Source organism: Trichosurus vulpecula, chromosome 8 (assembly GCF_011100635.1).
Source record: "Trichosurus vulpecula isolate mTriVul1 chromosome 8, mTriVul1.pri, whole genome shotgun sequence".
NCBI lineage: Eukaryota > Metazoa > Chordata > Mammalia > Diprotodontia > Phalangeridae > Trichosurus > Trichosurus vulpecula.
The window spans coordinates 23,006,566-23,020,794 of record NC_050580.1 but is presented as its reverse complement, the minus strand read 5'-3'; positions in this window follow the sequence as shown (position 1 = coordinate 23,020,794).

The following is a 14,229-nucleotide window of genomic DNA, read 5'->3' as shown; positions in this document are numbered from 1 at the left end:
CATCAAGCGGGATGGGCTGCTTCAAGAGGGAGCAGCTTCCAACTTGGAGCCTCTGAAATTCCGTGACTCCATCCCCTTTTCTGACTAGGCATGAGGCATACCTTCTACACATACTATGTACAGAGGAGCATCCAAGCCAGGATCTGCCAGTGCTGATTTCCTACCATTTCTAATGAAGAAATAAATTTTGGAAATGTTCAGACAACATTTTATGCTTCTTTATTTCCTGAGTGCAGTAATTAAGTATAATTATTTTGATTTCCTGTCAGAGCTCTCTAAGACTGAACCTGCCAGGCTCCAAAAACATTGGGCATCTGATTTCATGACTTTGGAGAGTAGACGCTGTCCTGGAGGTATGGGGCTTGTCTCTGTCCCTTTGTGCCAGCTCTGAAATGATATCCTTTGTCCTTCCTGTCTTTGCATCTCCAGATTTCCCCAGAGTAGGAAACTGAGCTGTATGCAAAGCTCTGTGGCTCAGGAACCTATGCTTAGGGAATGATTCCACATTTTGCAGCAGGGGCAGAGTGCCTCCCTGCCTTTCCACCAACAGAAGTTACATGGAATGTATACTCATAGGTTTCTTATCCTCTGAGGAAAACAAGAGACTCAAAGATTTTCAGAGCATCTGGTCCAGTGTCTGGTGTGGTACATAGAGCCTTAGAGACAGAAAGGTCCTCAAATCCTTAATTTGTTGTGTGAACTGGGAGAACCAAGACCAAATCCCAGATCCCCTGACTCCCCATTTCCCCCTAACCAGGTCAAGATATTACAAAATAACTTCCATTTCTCATCTTGCCCATGGGAATGAGGTAGGGTAGCAAGGAGTAATGGTTTGAGTTTACCTAGAATGCTTCAGAGAAAAATCCCAGGGCAACCAACATGAGCAACCAAAGAGGTGGTCAACCTCACCATGGATTAATGCTGCCCAGTTGATTTATTTTTCCAGGAATTAGGCACTAAAGAGGCAGCTTTATCCAGTGAGAAAAGGGATGCCTTTGGAGTGAGAGGACCTGAGTTCAAATATTGCCTTTGCTGTTTTCTGCCTGTGTGACTTTGGACAAATCACTTAGCCTGTTTGGGGCTTGGTTTTCTCTGTAAAATGAGAGGGTTGGTCTAGATGGCTTCTGACATTCCTTCCAGCTCGGAAACATGGTAAATAACACCAAGTGAGATGAATAGAAATATTTCTTCCGCTATAGTGTGGACAGCAGTATCCACTCAAATGGCCCAGAAAGGGAAATGTTAGAAGCATGGGGTCATAGATGCTCTAAGGGACCTCAGAATCCATCTAGTTCAACTCCCACATTTTACAGAGGAGGAATTAAGACCTGGAAGGGTGAAGGGACTTGCCCATGGTCACACAGAGAAGAAGCGAACCCAGGTCTTCTCAAAGGCATCCCTCTTTCCCTGGTGCCCATATGACCACCAAGGAGACTCATACCATTTAAAAGCAGAAGGAATAATTTTGCCCCATTTCCTCCTTCTATGCCCAGTCCTGATATTTTATCTCTAACATCCCTCTCTCCTCACCTCACAAGCTCCAAGCTCTTTAAGCCCTGCTCCCCCCAGTCTTCAGAGAAATTGGTAAAATTCACTAAACCTGACAACCCAACTCTCTTCTCCAGCTTCCCTGCTTGGGAGAAGCCCAGTCATGGTGGAGGGAGGACTTTTTCCCTTTTCCCTGTGAAAGTGAAAGTAAAGGGATTTCCAAAGGTTTGCTGGGCCTGGGTGGCATGCGGAACAGAAACGCCTGCTGGTGGAACTATGCCCAACCTTCTGAGAGAACTCCTTTCCTGTTAGATTTGGTAACACACAAAAGTTTGTGTTTATAAGTAAGCATTTCTGGTTTCCTTGCTATGACTCCCAGTCATAACTGTAATAACATCATAGGACAAAGTAGAAGAGAAGATCTAAATCGATATCGAGGACATTGTTTAGGTTTTTCTCCACTTTGGACAGTGGCATTTTCTTTCCAGGCACCTCCCTGGGTGCCACATTGGGAGCTGGCCCTAAGTTGTGCTTTTTTTTAAATCAGTTATGATGGATGTGATATAGGCCCAATTTGTCTTGGCAGTATAAAAAATCTCTTGCAATATCTGATCTCTTTCTTGAGACTAAAGACTTGACAGTATTCCTTGAAATATCACTGGGCTGCTATAATTTAAAATGATACTGTCAAGGGCAGCAGGTTGCCAAAAGAATCCTGCCCTTGGCCAGGAAGGAGGGAGAAATGGGAGAAGAAGAAGGAGAAGCAATGAGGCAGAGAGTGGAGGAGAGCTGAGCAAGACCAACTCTGTCCTGGACTTTTGGAGCCAGTAACTTCAATTCAATGGGCATTGGTAGGTACTACCTACAGGCCGGGTAATGAGGCTGTGCTAAGTGCTGGGAACACAAAGACAAAAAAAAGAAGTCATCTTGACTGTCAGGGAGCTTCCATTCTCCCGGGGCTTCCCTATTGGACACATCTTACTACCTTTCTGCCTTTCGTAACATAAACGTGGGTCATAAGCTGCGTGGCACAAAGGCCAAGTCAAAAAAACACATAGTGAAGGATAGAATATAAACTGAGGGCAGAGAGATTTTCTTTCTTTCTTTTTTAATCTTTGTATTTTCAAGTGCTTAGCATATGGTATGTGCTTAATAGATGCCTGTTGATAGATTTTGTTCAAAATCCCCCTTTTCCACTTACATCATGACAACTTTGGGGGACCAATCATTTTACTTCTCTGTAGTTCATTTTCCTCATATTTAAAAAGTTATTAAGACTGGATAGCTTCTTAGGTTTCTCCCTGTTCCGAGATCATTTGGTTCCTCTCAGCTCTGACATTCTGTGCCTTAAAAACTCTCTAATTTCTTGACAAGCTACGCTCCCAGGTCCCTGTCATTTTTTACCTTCTATGCTGTAGCACTTCTGGTTTTCTCTCCTCTAAGGTCCCTCCTAGCTCTGATACTCCTTGCTATAAAGACCTTGTAAACTCAACGTTTGAATGCCCCTCCCAATTGTAACATGCTGTGCTTCTAAAATTCTGATCCTGACCTTCCTCCCAGGACTACTGGGGAGATTAACAGATGAATGTGATCCATGGGGCAAGTCAAGAATGCAAAGTGCTACCAGCAATACATGCTAATTGATCCTCGGACAAGCTGTTTATCCATTGGAGATGAATGAATGCTCCCAGCCCCTCATCTCCGGCCCGGCAAGATGCAATTTCCTCACATACATTTTGTCCTGAGCTGTTCTTTCAGCCCTGATGAACGAGGTATTTGTTCCCAGAGAGTGTTTTACTTCTCTAGAGGCACCAGGGAAGATTGCATTTTAAAGCTGTATCTCTATGGCTGATGGATGAAGCCCCATGTGACATGTGAAGCCAAATGACTTCCCTGCTGTCAGCAATGCCTGGGGCACAGAGTTGGCTGTGATTACAAACACATGAGGAAATAGCCTGTAGAGGGTCCTAAGCATCTCATCCAACCAGCAGACCTAAGCCAGAATCCCCTCTCCATCATACCTGATGTAGCCAGGTTCTGATGAGTTCTGATGAGGCAGCCCATTGTGCTCTGAGAGAACTATAAATGTTAGACCTCCCAACAAGAGTTCTTAAACTGAGGTCCATACGTTCCCTAAAGAAAAGTTTGATAATTGTGTTTTGGTATACTGGTTTCCTTTGTAATCCTATGTGTTTTATTTTGCATATTATTCTGAGAAGGGGTCTTGAGGCTTTATCAGACCAGCACAAAAAAGATGAGAGAACATACACATGGCCACTGGCCAGATGGCTGGATGTTTGTGCTTGCTATGTCCTGGTTCATTGTTTCATAGATTCAGAGCTGGAAAGGAACCATAGAGCTAGAGGCCATTTAGCATAAGCCCCTCCCCCCATTAGACAGAGAAGGAAATTAGAGCCTAGAAAGTAAATGACAACCCAAGGTCAAACAGGTAGTAAGTGACAGAGGCCAGGGTCCTTGTGGATGATGGAAAGGAATGAAGCATGAGGGTGGGGGTGCAGAGGGGGGATCTGCTCGTATGGTGTCGACCCTATATAGAAAGCACTTTAACGCACTGTAGGGTTATAGCCCTTTGCCATCCAAACTGCAGTTTCTTGTTTCATGACTAGAAAACAAATTTTAAAATGTATTTTAGTTTTAAAGAAAAGAATTCAAACAAATATGCTATGGTTTTAAAGGACCAGCTATGAACTAGATTCTGATTCTACCATCCAGTCTCTTTAACTAGTGTATATACCTTCAGGTATGGATTGGTCTAGACCTCCTCCGAAGTTCCTTCTGACTCTGAGGTTCTGTTTTCTGTGACTCCATTCTCTTTGATTTGCATGTAGATTGAAAGTTGTCTTGAGACTCATGAATTACAGCTCTTCAACTAACATCTGCCTTCTGATGTTTAAAGCCCCCTCTCCCCCTGCCCCATTTTTTTTCTCAAAGGAAAGTGAGAAGATAAACCTGAAACAGAAGAAAAGAAAAATCCTTTCCTTGAAGAATGAATTTTTCAAGTTAATTTTTTTAAAGGACAATTCCTCCCCCTAGTGACTATTTTTAAGTTAGCAGGAGGACAAGCAGGGAAGAAAAGCCCAGGATTTGAGCAGCTGTGATTTGTTGGCAGAAAGCGTGGGCTATTTTTAAGCAGTCTCTTCAAGTGAGTGAGAGCATAACATTCTTTTAGCGGTGTTCCCAAGTGCTACTAGCCATCCACGGCTTGCCCAGTTGGTCATTGGTGGCCTGCCAGGTATCTCCATTGCCTGATTGTTTCCCAGCTGAGGCCAGCTCATTTTGAATGACTTCTTGTCAATGTCATGACATTAATTTGCATTTTTGTGATGTAATTGTATTACAGATCTTGGGTCATGCAGTGTAATGGAGGTGTTTCACTGTCATACAATGCAGCCTATTTGTCTTGAATTCCCAACTTTGGGAATTTTAATTTTATTTAAATTAATATTTTTATTTTTAAAAAATCATTATATTATTTCAAAAGTTTTATTGATATTTTTATTTTTGCATTATCTAAATTTCCCCCTGGATCCATCCTTTCAGAAAGCTATCGTTTAAAATGAAGAATTTTTTTAAGAAAAAAGAAATTTAAAAATTTTAAAAATAAACAGGAAGAAGACAGAAAAACCAATAAAATTGATTCTAAAAACATCTGACATCTTCAGTATCTCCCTTCTATGCCTGCCTCACTTCATCTTTGTGCTCCTCAAAAGTGTGCAGAGAGGCAATGCTTATTCCAGCTGGTCTAGCCCAGACCCTCAGACTCTCTCCCAGGATCTGAGATCGCTTCTTTCTTTTTACACAGATTCTTTAGGGCATCACCCTGCGTCTCACACAATAACTTTGATTGACTCAAAGAGATTTACAGGCTCGATTCACATTCCATTCTGATTGTTTAATTCAATCCAAAAGTTTTCTTAACTAACAAAGGTAATCACTTTGAAGTTGGTAGAATAACCGGCGTCCCACTCTTATGTAGGCTTGCTGTCAAGATGGTCTTCTTAAACAGTACAGCTGTTTAAAAGAGGAATCAGCTGCCTGAGATGCATTTGTTAAGCGTCTTCCATGTTCCAGACTGTGCTAAGTGCTCTTGGAGGAGTCCATCTCACTGGAATTCTGAAGTGGATGCTGGATAAAGACTTATCAGGGCTCTACTTGAGGATCCTAAGGCCAGAGAAATAAGGAAATGGGAGTTTTCCGGGAGTACAGTGGGCTATTTGTTTGTCATCATCAGAAGGACCTGAGAACAATGAGGAGGATTTCTGAGTTGGGTTTGGGTGGTTATTGAATTCCAGTGACTTGTTCCTGTCAGGGACATGTTGCTATGCTCGCTGATATCTGTTGTTAATGTGCAAATGTGTTGGGGGCAGGAGGGACTTTTTCATAATATCTACCTGAGTAGTCTACCTCGATGATCTCTGTCTTCAAATATCTGAAAGTTTGCCATGTGGAAGATTGATTAGACCTATTCTGTGAAGGAAAAACCTTCCCCCCCCTAGGATTTTCTAAAAGTGGGCTGAGATGCCTTGGGGGTCGGTAGGTTGTCCCTCACCTGAGGTCTTCGAGCAGAGGTTGGCTGGCCATATATTTGGTGGGTTTGCAAATGGGGATTCTCTCTTGATTTAGATTGGACTTCTCCAAGGCTGCTGAGGTCCCTTTGAGATATTATAAAAAAAAGTCTGAAGGGCACTCAAAACAAAATTTCACCTCTCTGCCGGTTTGGATCCTGTTCCTTTGATGAATTTGTAAGAAATAACTTTGACTTCCCTGAGTACCTCAAGGGCCTGGCAATACAGCAAAGAGAATTCTGTATGATGAGCAAAACCCCAAACTGGCCATTAAATCTAGCAATATCTAAGCCAGGCACCAGTGTTGAATACCTTCTACTTCCCTGCATGAATCCTTCTACCTCAGTTAATCTTATCAACTTGGCATTTTCTTGAGCCTTCTCACCTAGGCACCTTCATTTATTATTTATTAGAGAAAATGCTTTTGAATTGAATTATTCATTATGTTCCCTCTGGCTGTGGTGCCCCCAACCCTCACATAGGCCAACTAAAATTCTGCCCAGTTTTCAAGGCTCAGCTGAAATACAGCCTCTTTCTCCATGAAGCTTTTTCCCTTTAGTGGATTTCTTACACATATTGTTTATACCATTATGGGGCACTTGTTAGACTTCCTGCTAGTGGAGTTCTGTACCCCGTAGACTACAAACTTCATGAAGTCAGAGACTACATCTCACCTTATTATCAACTGCAGAACATAGCACAATCTATAGAGCCATGGTAGAGTTTTGAAAAATATTTCATAGAATCACAGAATCTTAGAGTAAGAAGAATCTAGCCCAGTCCATACCGGAATCGATATCTCCTCTATAGCATCTTCATCCAGCAAATGGTCCTCCTGCCTCCACTTGAATGAATTGCTAAGGGTAAGATTTGCCCTATATGGCTCAGGCTTCTTATTTTAAAATATGAAGATTTTTTTTTCTTTTAGATGAATACTTAAAGATTTTTAGACATAAAATGGAAAGAGGGGAAGATACAAAATGGGGAAAAAAATCAGACCCAATTAACACCCTCAAAAGTTGACCAAGAGAACACCCATAAATGCCAATCTATAGCCTATTTTTCCAACTCTATATCATCTTTATGAAAATGTTTGAAATGTGCATCAAATGGGTTCTTGATGAAGATATGAGTAAGGGACAGGCCAGATTTTCACCAGAGATGTTTCACAGTAGTCTGCATCTTGATTATCATACAATTGACTGAAGGATTTTAAGAAGGCATCTAGACAGCACATAGAACAGAATGCTGGACTTGGAGTCAAGAGTCAGGAAGAACTGAGTTTCAATCCTGCCTCAGCTGTTGAGTGACTCTGTGATCCTAGAAAAGTCATTTAACCACATAGTGCTTGAGGGAACTCTGCAGGAGGATACATTGCAGAGATCCTGCTGCCTTGCGTTGATAGCATTCCGTCTATATATCAGTGAAATCCCAAGTCCAATTCCCATCACTAACCCTTGTATTTTGAATTAGGGGAAATTAAGAGCCATTGAAAGTTTTATGAATAACTCATTTATTTACTATGTTAAGATTTACAAAGGGATTTTCTTCACATCAGGTCTGTGAGTCAGGTAATATATGTGTTCTTATGCCTGTTTTCCAGATGTGGAAACAAATTTGGAGCAATAAAAGGTACTGCTTGTGGTCACACAACTAGTACATGGTAAAGTCAAGATTTTGAACCTATGGTTCTCCTATCTCTAAGACCTCTGTTCACTGTAACATCCAACTTCTAAGACAGAAAGGTTTTCAATTCAATTAAACTCACATCTACCTAACAGGGAGCCAGAAAGTCTAGGGGGTCCTAGAATTACAAGACAAAAGTGAAAACAATTCCTGCCCTTAAGGAGCTTACATTTGGGGGGGGGCATACATACAGATAAGTTTATAGGAAATTTATACAAAATAAACATGAAGTTTTTTTTCTTTATTTATTTTAGGGGTGGGGTAATGCTAACAATTAGAAGGGTCAGGATTCTCCTAGTGTAGGAGATAAGATGTCAAAATCGACTTGAAAGTTGTGAAACTGGAGGAATAAAAAGATGGTGGTACTATTGACAGAAATAGGAAAGTTAGGAAGAAGTCTGAATATTGGACATGTTTAGTTTGATATTCCTTTTGGACATGCAGGTGGAGTAGTACATCAGGTAGGTAGCTGGTAATACAAGAATGCAGCTTAGGAGAGAGAAGAGAGCTAAGAGTCACTGGTTGGTAAGTGTTTTGTGGTTTCTTAAATGGTGTTTTTAAATGGGTTAATGGAAAAGCTCATTTTTAGTTCTCAGAATACTCTGGAACTATTTTTAGTATCATTAGTCCTGTTGATCAAGTTACACACTTTACAAGCCTCAGTAGAGTCAGATTACTTTGAGGAATGTTTGCCCATGGAAGTTTCCCCACAAGCAACTAAATGCTGTTTACATCCTTGTGCTCCCTTTTTTTCTGCCCCCTGCTATTTCTCCATAAAGTTCATCTGTGCAGTAGTGCATGAGAATATTTGCTGACAGCTTAAATCTGCCACGTAGCTTTTTAAGTTTCCAGGAGTTCTCAGCAGGGAAGAGACCACATAGAAATGCACTTTGAGCAGATTGAGAAAGTGCAGTATGTGGAATCTATTAATCCTCTTGAACTGAGAAAAAAAGATGTTCCAATGAGCCCATTAGAGGTTGCTCTCCATTTTGGCACAGGTGGTTCATCTGCTCCAAGGTGGCAGATATTGCTGATGTTGTCATTAAGGGAAACTCTATTCTCTTTTCCTGCAGCATCCCATCATGAATATCTGCTAACAAGTGTTTAGGGAATGAAGCACCTGCTATATCAGTATGTATATTACCAACCTTATGTGCCAATGTGACTTTTTTTCAGATAGCATTATGGAATCGTAGGATCTTATCAGATGTTGATGCTGGTAAGAAACTTTGGAGGTCACATAAACAGCTCTCTTTTTACAGATGAGGACCTGCTCAAGTTTGGGGAATCATTTGAAACTATTTCACTAACTGACTGGTGTCAACAGGCTTTGAAGGGGGGTTGATAGTAAAACCAATATTAAGACATTTCTGACTCAATCTCTCCCTGGAATGAAGCTGTGAGACATTTAGGTCTTAAAGGCTTTGGGCTCCATTTGAATGAAGCAGGAGGAACAGGTCAATGAACAAGGTTAGATTAGGGCAAGTGTGAGCACACTTAGGAAAAGAAAACATGAAAAATATTATTTCATAGGTAAAATTGATAAGACTCAGTGGGAGGTGAGGGAGATGTATGGGTTGTATGGTAGGAAATTTGCCTTACTTAGCACCTTAGCTTTAGATCTAGAAGGATTCCTGGGAGTCATCAAATCCAATCTCCCCATTTTACTGAGAAAGACGATGGCCCAGAGAGGTTGTGACATGTCCAGGGTCTCTCTTGTGGGAAGTAGTAAACCCTATATTTGAACATGTTTTCTGACCACAAATAGAGGGTTCTTTTCACTGTTGTAGTTGTTGTTCGGGCTTTTCCAGCTCTCTGTGACCCCATTTGGGGTTTCTTGACAGAGACACTGGAGTGATTTGCTATTTCCTTCTCCAGCTCATTTTACAGATAAGGAAACTGAGGCAAATGGGTTAAGTGACTTGCCCAGGGTCACATAGCTAGTAAGTGTCTGTGGTTGGATTTGAACTCAGGACTTCCTGACTCCAGACTCAGCACTCTATCTACTGCAACCTAGCTACCTATGATCTTATGATCCCAAGTCACTTCTGGCCTTTGGGCTCCAGTTTTCTTCCATCGTAAAATGATGCTAGATGTTCTAAGTATGGTTTCCCCGTAGCTACAGATGACTTAAAATCATGCTCATGGACCACTAAGAGCTTTGTGAATTAAATCCATGGCTTGTTCCCCTTCACTGAGATCAGGTCCTCGGGTTAATAGCTGGCTGAATTTGCCCTGGCAGCCCAGGGGTGACATTTCCCTCTGCTTGGCTTAGTGGTGTGTTGGCAGCTTGTGCTTTCCTTTGTCCATGCGGGTGCTGGGGAGCTAGGGAGGAAATAGGAAGCCACATTTAGGATGGTGGGCACAAAAGAGGCCGCTGGGTTTGAAGCCAGATGGCCTAGGTATGTGACCTAATCACTTCCTAGCTGGGTGGCCTTGGAAAAGTCATTTTACCTCTAGACCTTTGTCTCCTCATTTGTGAAATAAGAGGATTGGACTCTTATCGAAGGCTCGTAATCTGGTGTCTATGGCCTTTTAAAAAAAATTGATAGTTATATTTAATACAATTGGTTTCCTTTGTACTCTTATGTATTTTATGCATTTAAAAACATTTTTTTTCTGAAAAAGAGTCCATAGATTTCACTAGACAAGGTTAAGACCCAATGGACGGTCCCTTCCACTCTGACTCTATGTTCCTTCGGCCTCTGAGGTCCTTCCCTGTTCTAAATGTGGCGATTCTCTGAGTGTTAACTGAGACATGGGCTTTGGGTCATGTCTCCTCGACCACAGTTTTAACAATGAAAGTGTGAAACTTACCCACCGGCTAAATAGAGGAGATTCGGGATCCTGGTGCTCTGTGTTCTGGCTCAGGGGAGGTCTCCTAGAGAAACATGATTCATTCGAGCCTAAGAAAATGCAAAACAGTGAAGGATCTCCCCATCACAGAACTGTGTTTTCTGCAGTTGGTTTACACATCAGAGATCACCCCTGCAGGAAAATGAGGAGAAACGCAGACTCTTGGCAGGCACACGACAAAACTCCTTTGGGAAATATTTATTTAGTGGGTTGAGTTACCTAGAAGTCTTATTCACAATTGTAAAGCCTTTCAAGTCACCTTTGTTTATTAGATCTGAAGCAGAAAGAAGGAGGGCCCCTGACTCTTCAGTCTTGGCCTGGGGATGGGAGAGAGGGAGATAGGTTCCTTCTTTCAATACCCTCAGTCTTAGCCTCTGGGGTCATTCCTAGGGACTCAGTGCACTTTTCTGTCCTCTGGACATGCAGGGCCACCCACTGAGGTACTCTTCCTAGGTCCTGCTTTCCCTGGCTCTGGCTCTTTTCCCTCCTTGGCCAGCAAAACTTACATCTTCCCTGCAACCCCCACCCCCTTCCTTGAGGACTCAGCTTTCTCTGGGTTAATCTGATTGAATTCATTCCTGCCTCAGAGGCCAGTCCCCGATTATGGCTTAAGGTCTTCTTAAACATCTCAGCTAATGCACCTGCCCTGTAACAGGGGCCTCTAAGGATTGGACCCAGAGGGACAAATGCTTGGGAAATACGAGGTACCAAGACAAGGGGATTTTTTGTTTGTTTGTTTGTTTGTTTGGAGGGGGTGGGGCATTTGAACTCCCACAAAGTGGGCAATTCTAACCTAGGGCTAGCTCTCCGTAATAGTACTAGTAACAATATTATCACTAGACTTGGTTTCCTTATCTGTGAAATTAAGATAATAACAGCAAAAGCTGCTTCTTGAACTCTTGTGTATTTTTATCCTGTGAGAAAAAAAAATCCATCGTGGGCTTCTGAAATTGAAAGCTCTCTTAGGTAGATGGGTTCGTAAATTATATAAATTAACTGTAAAGGACATATGAAGGAAGATGCTATCTGCATCCAGAGAAATAACTGACAAATAGACGTATAGACTGATTTTACAAATATGTGTGTGTGGGGGGGAATGGTGGCCATCTCTAAAGTGGAGAGGGAGGGAAAAAAAGGAAAAAAGGAAATGAAAAAAATTTCCATGATAACTTTATTATATATTTAAATGGAATAGCAAGTCGTATAGAAGAGATTTGCAGTTTCATGTGCAATCATCTTTTTTATTATACTGTGTTATGGAAATGCTCATTTTATCCAATAAACTAAAACCAAATAAATAAATAATTTTAAGATAAATTATATAATTGAAGAATTATCCAAGACACAGAACTGCTTACAACAAATAGTAATATGATGTGTCTTTTTGTTCAGTTTTTAAAAACCAGACTTCTAATTGCCTTCTCAAAAAAATCCACAAGGTGGCAGTGTACCAAAGTGAGACAATGTTGGTCGCCTACTTCTCAGATCAGGGTATTGGATCATTTCGTTCTGTTCTAGAAGTCTTACTCACAATTGTAAAGCCTTTCAAGTCACCTTGGTTTATTAGATCTGAAGCAGAAAGAAGGAGGGCCCCTGACTCTTCAGTCTTGGCCTGGGGATGGGAGAGAAGGAGAGAGGTTCCTTCTTTCAATACCTCCCAGTCCTAGCCTCTTAGTACCCTAGGTAATCACTGCAGAACGGCAGTAGAACAGGTGTACCAATGTAGACAGCAAAGTTACCGAAGACTGTTTCCCAGGTGAACAGTCAATGGGTTGGGATTTTAAAATACCGCCTTTTACCAAGACTTCTCTGATGTATGCTTTCTTAGTGGTCCTTCCACTGGTTCAGATTGCAGCCCATCTGCAAGTTGGTGGGTGTTCTTTAAGGGTAGCTGCAACCTAAAACAGTATCAGCGAACCTAGTGGTAAGCCTCTCCAAACAGCATAAAAGCAACAGGGATCTCCAGATGCATGGTCAAACCTTCCCACCTTGGTAGGACCTGCCCTAGTTTGTGCTTTGCTGGGATAACCTTCCCAAATCCAGTGTCATCACCAATCCATAAGAGGAGAACTTGAGTGGAAGATTAAAAGCAAAATGCAGAATTGATTTTTCAGATTCATCCCACACCGCTGGTTTAAGAAGATTTCATTTATGAATGGTTGATTTTATGAAATAAGTGCATTTCTTCAGGTTTTATATTCTAGAGCAGACTTCTCAAATTCACTGGCTACGTTTAGCTCATGAAATCAGAGTGCAACCAGAAAGAGATTAAAATATAACTGGGAAAATGTTTAATAAAATAAATTAAAATCAATAAAACATCGATAATGTTAATTTGTGGTTTTCTAAGTTAATATGTCATCAGCAGGGATTTGGAGATGTTTTGATCTAAGTTTAACACCACTGTTCTCGAGGTCTTACAGTAGCGGAACTGGCTGTAGAGGCAGGGAATGAATTCTCCATTGTTATGGACTTCAAAAAAGAGGTGATATTACACGGCCCCTGAGGTGCCTTCTAACCACAGTTCTGCCATTTGGAAATCATTAACCTAAGAGTTGACTTAATAAGGGGGCTTACCTGAAACGTTTAAAAATAGGTTTGATTTACATTGAATTTTGTGTATTTTGCACGTATTTACACATATTTTGTCTTCCTGGTGTACTGTAAATTGCTTGCTGCCTATGTGACCTTGGGCAAGTCAGATTTGAACTGAGGAAGATGAATGGGTCTTGCTGATTCTAAGCCAAGCACTCTATCCACTGAACCACCCAGTTGCCATATGATACAAGGTACTTTGGGAGGAGGAGGTACTAGCATTTGGCAGTAGGAGGGGAACAAAATACTTGATATTTGTCACATTATATTTAACCCTTAACCTGGGACTTCCTTATGGTGCCTACCTGCTAAGGTGCTATATCAGTCACGATAAGGTTTATCAGTTCCGACTTTCTCTTTAAAAAGCAAACAATTAATGGTGTTCTTGTGAACATAGGCAGCTGACAGCTTGCTGTGAGTTTCTGCAGAAGCCCTCTGGTCCCTGCCAGACCTGGAAGGTTTTGCCAGCTGGAGCCAGGGCAATAAGGGGTGGGGGGTCTCTGCAGATCCTGTGTGGTCAGCAGGGGCAGCCAGCAAGCAAAGGCTCAGGATGTACTGGAGACATGGGTTCTGTGGTTAGCCCTAGGCTACATCGTGGGTACTGCTCCCATTTATACCCTAGGACTCTTTGCCTCCATGTCTTTTTTTTGGACTTGGTAGTATTCTGCATTGGAGGGGGAAAAAAAGGAAACCAGGCTTGATTTTTTTTTCAAATAAAGGATTAAAGCAATAACCCTCCCCCAACCACATCCTCTTCTCTATATATTTGCTCAAGGGTTCACAAGTTTTATTTAGTTATATATTTTTCATCTTCTAAATAAAGAGAAATATGGTAAGCCCTTAATAAATGCTTGTTGACTGACTGATTTATGAATGTTTTAAAAATATTTTTGACAACTCTTGTTTTTGCATAGCCTGGATTCCCCCGCTTGTGTCTCTTCCCTTCCCCCTCTCACAGAGCTAAACTGCATAATAATGGATTTTTTTTTTCAAAAAAAGGAAGAGAAGAAACGATTTG